The sequence below is a fragment of the Aphanomyces astaci genome (assembly GCF_000520075.1).
Source record: "Aphanomyces astaci strain APO3 unplaced genomic scaffold supercont1.27, whole genome shotgun sequence".
NCBI lineage: Eukaryota > Oomycota > Saprolegniomycetes > Saprolegniales > Verrucalvaceae > Aphanomyces > Aphanomyces astaci.
Genome location: NW_009798290.1, coordinates 42197 through 47369, shown reverse-complemented (window position 1 = coordinate 47369; position 5173 = coordinate 42197).

Below are 5173 nucleotides of genomic sequence, written 5' to 3'. Positions count from 1 at the left end.
ATCCGAGCCGCACACATAGTCTCGCTCGCGGGTACATACACGAGGACCGGCGCATTCTTCCTTCGTCACGCATTTCCCACCGGCATGTAAGGTCAGCTTGGGGTTATCGCATTGAGCAAATCGAAAGAAGCAGGGGTTGGTGTAGCTGACGCCATCTGAGCCGCATACGAAGTCTAGCTCGCGGGTACATACACGAGGACCAGCGCATTCTACCTGCTTCAGGTGTGTTGCATCGCACTGCCCACGGGCATGAAGGGTCAGGCTGGGTTTTTTGCATTGAGCAAATCGAAAGAGACAGGGGTTGCTGTAGGTGACGCCATCCGAACCGCATATGGGGTTGAACTCGCGGCTACAAGTACCACCAGCACGAGCGCATTCTTCGATTGTCGGGCGCTGGCCTGACGCAGGTATCAAGAAGGCAAGGACGACAGTGAGTAGCACAAGCATGGTCGCTGTTGGAGGGGGCTGGGGGTAGAACACGCACACAAAGGTAGAGCTCAGTTCGAGGTAAAACCAGGAATGAAAGCCAAGGAAGGCTACATCCTTCCAAACTTCGCACATCATTGTCCAACAACGCACACAACCAGGTGTTAGCCTTGGTCATCATATCGCATGACTCTGTCTCAATGTCCTATGTACCACCATACATTCGACGAGCTAGTCCCTCGAAACAACACCGACGGTGTTTGTACAGTAATGTTACTATCATTTTCACCCTGACATTTTCAAATTTCCATAAAATCGAATAACCCGGATAATACTCCGTACCCATGTCTTACTACTGTAGGTGTACTAATTAATGAAGCAAGTACAGGGTTTCCACCATCAAGTGATGTGTGTTTCGTGAGCACATTGGCATGACCAATTTGGCTATCAAGTGACTACAGTGATGTCAGCTCTCGTCTTAATCGGCGACTACGTGTACCAGGTTAGCTACAGTACTGTACTCCTGATTCATTTATTTTAACTGCTGCTGCGATGCATGCTTGAGCCTGCAGCAAAATCTGCCTGTGTGAGAGTGCAAGCAAAGCTAACAAGTAACAAGTACTATGCGTATACTCTGGAAGAAAATAAAAGGAAATGTCCGCTGTCCGAACATAGACAAACCAATCCGCGTGGAATCCAACTCGACAATCCATTAGTGAATAAAAACACCAGGAAAAGTGTTGACAAAGATTGAAGCCGTCATCCTTTATCCCATATCAGATTATCTTGATAATCCAAACTCAATTAACCCATATCAGATTATCTGATTAACATCCACTTCGAAGGTAGACTGCAACGATTGATGCTTCATACTTTATCCCATACTATTAATAGAACTACTAATACGTTGTACTTATAACAGGGTAGTCGCCAATATGTGAGTACATCAGCAAACCTTCGCCAAAATGTGAGCGCACTTAACAAGGATTACATTGTAAATCCAATCTTTGGACAAAACCACAAATTGTTAGAACAAGATTGACTGGCACAGAATCTCTGAGTTGTGCAGACAGTATTCACTTTCATATCACTCAGGCTACGCCTTCGTGGACTATGTCCAAAGATTGGATTTACAATGTAATATTTGTTAAGTGCGCTCACATTTTGCCGGAGGTTTGCTGATATACTAACGTATTGGCCACTTTTAATAATACAGTACAGTGATCCCTCAACGTTTGCTCCCTGGTATAAATTTATACTCCGTTAAATTTTATTCAATATTAATTTACTAAGGGCCTTATGACATGCATGCATCGTTTGAAAATTCAAAATTGAGGAGCCAACACCTCATATTGACAACTACACACACAAAGACATTTGAGAGCCAATGGATGCCGGTATCATCGCTGCGTTCAAGAGCCACTACAAGCGTCGTCAAATGGATCATGTTTTAGACATCATTGATGATCCTACCGTCGAGTCCGGTCGCGAACCAAGAAACTTGTACGCCGTGGACGTGCTCACGGCAATACGTTGGTCGGTTTCCGCCTGGAATTGCGTCACATCAACGACCATTCGCAACTGCTGGGCTCATACGGGGGTTCTACCTCGGAACTTGGGCCATTCACTTCAGCTTTTGCTTACTGTTAATTGACCAGCAGATAGTCACCCTTCAAAGTTAATGTTCGTGGTTTCTTTGTACAATAGGCTGACTTGGAAAATTTATATTTGAAAAAGCGAGCAAACGTTGAGGGATCACTGTAGTTGTATTATCCTACTAGTATTACCTATCACTTCCAAAGTACTATTAGTACTACTGTAAGACACCACATACAAAATCCAAGTAATTGCATTCAAATACATGATATCCCACTTGTCCAGGATGGTCAATTTTGAAAACAACTACTAGTATGCACCATTGGGCCTACACAAATCAATTTGTGTCGACTTAAAATTGAGACATTTTTCAAATAAAAATATGTGTCGAGTCGATCACAATTTGTTGAGACAGTTTTTTGGTCTCCACAAAGGAGTTGGTTTACCTCTTGACGAATGATCAAGCCTCACTCAGTGGCCAATTACATTCCAAGTACATCCATGTGTTCTTGGATGGACTTTCAGTCAGTCATCCGGATACTAATATATGACCGTGCCATTTTGCAGCGATCGAGTATGGGATTGGTCCCTCGATCATCTCGTGTACGGTTAATGATATATCAGTCATTCACACTTTCGGAAATCACACGATGATTTCCAAGAACACTGATTGGTCACAAGAACTTTCACTGTCAGAAATCTCGTAATAGACCTCTTGACCAATTACCACGTCACAACCTAATTTCAAAAACTTTTAGCAATTTATTGGGTGTTATTGGAAAATGTGATGTTTCGACCAATGCCTGGACCTATTTTGGAAATGACTGAGTGATTAACCAATGTTAAGAGTAAATTACTTTAGATTACGTGATTTTGTGTTTTAGTGTCTGAAATAATAAAAAGACTGAGTTACAATTGTTATTGATTACAAAATGCTTAATCAATACTACTTTCTACTTTCGCCTTCCGCATACATCGACACGCCACGCATATCAGCAGAAGGGCTAAATTTAAGATGGCGCTTAGATATACCAATACTGCTGATGTTATCTTTGTCGTTTGCGGTGTCAGCTGTCAAGCAGATGTACCTGAGTGGGGTCATTCCGAGCTTGGAGTTTGCCATTTGCGATCGCGGATCGAATCTGTCGATGGGGTAGCGCTGTTGATGTGTATTGCCCAGGCGTTGCTGCGGCGGTCCTTGGTTGTGGTGTTAGCTGTATTTTCAATTTTAGAGGGGTATTAAATCTCATGATTCTGGACGAGGATCGCATAGTACAGTACAATCCAATTATTCTTTGATATATGCGAATGACGTGAAGTGATTTCGTATATCACAGAGTGATTTCCAAAATCACTCACAGATTGCCAAATAACTGAGTGTGCACTCAATCACACAACCCTGAATTCATTGGTGAGTTATTTTCTAGAGCATCTGTCAATTCCAAATGATTCTATTCCTGATTTGTGAGAAAATATTTACAAAGTACTTCGAGTATATTATCAGGGGCTGGTCGGGGAAGATTTAGTCCATGTCCGAAACCGCGACGTATCCGGACAAAATATTTTCGCAATACAGAAAATGTCGATGAATACTTTTTCGTTTTTTATGAAAATGAGTGCCAGACATGAACGGACTACCTCAGGCATAGATGGACCATCTACGCCTCTAAACTTGCAACCATGTCTGAGTTATTCTGGAAAGCGTGATCTATTGTGTTATCCGGATAATTTGGGTACTAATCAATTAAAAGCGCGGAATACCTTGGAACAAGGACAGAAATATTCCGCCACCAGTCGCTCAATGATGTGGAAAGTGAAGACTTGCTAAATACGTCTATTATTGGTTGAAAACCGAGTTACTGGGTTAGAGCATCTCCACCGTACACGGAGTTTGACCCTGAAACTGAATTTTACTCAGTGTCGATGATATTTTGACCCTGAATTTACCCCCATCCCAACACTGAGTTCGACACTGAAACTGAGTTTCAGAACCCCGGACCCTGAGTCTTGACCATTCCACACGGAGGGAGTTTTCACTAAAAATTCCGAGTCGAGGTTTTGCGCCGAATTAATCTAATAACAAGAAATTTGTATGGTATACAAACTAGTCTACACGAAATACTTTTCGATTGCTGGACGACGATGTCGTAACCGGTATCGATGAACGCCAAATAAACTCCGAAACACCACAACCCCGTAACCCTACGTACAGTTAGTATATACTGTACAACTTTGGGTGAACCTGAACAGAATCTCATGATAATTGAAATCATGACTGTGGATGACTGTGACGGTGATATACTTTGGTGAAACACGAAATTGACCAAAACACGACAGTTGTGAAAACATTCCCTCACAATACCTCATTACGAATCGATATAGACTCCTCAGACAACAACCACATCGTTATTCGATTGTGCGAGTGGGACGCATTAATTGACCGCGTGATCGTAGACTTCATTGTTGTTACTGATCTCAAGAACATTACCAAAAATGAAATGGCACTTAGTTACATCTTACAGGATAATGCAAGGCGTGCTTAAAGTCATGTACTGACTGAGGTCTACTGGGTTTTGCACCGTGGCAACTTGGTGAAATAAAAAATGGGTGCACTTTAGGATTTTGTTCCACATAGGCGTGTGCACTGAATTTGTGCAATTCTGGCTAAGTTTTAGTCAAATGTAATGAGTTTTATTAGTTAAAGTTCGCCTCACATCATATAATTACCTTACCAAGAAATACAATTAGGAAAGAAATCGTATTTCTTCAATATTGTTCACCATTGGAAATACCTCAATCTTTTTTTGGAAAGGGTCACTACATTACAAAAACATCGTACTTTTTTGGCGAACTGTGGGGCATTTGTCAGTTTGAATGCACTCTGTTTGAATGATGAGAATACTTTGTATCTAGTCTGTCATTCAGTCTATAGGTTAGACATCTATTATTGACCTTTAGCAAACCTGGAATTCGAAATTCGTGAAACAAAACTTTGGGTTACTCACACCTTCGAACTTCGCTTAAGTCAAATTCCGCTCGGAATTTGGAGTTCCGATATTCAGCAGGATAATATGAGAACTGTCCGGAAGATAGAGGTGATATAAAACGTTCCATGTTTTTTCCGTCAAATAGAGGATTGCATTCGCACAAA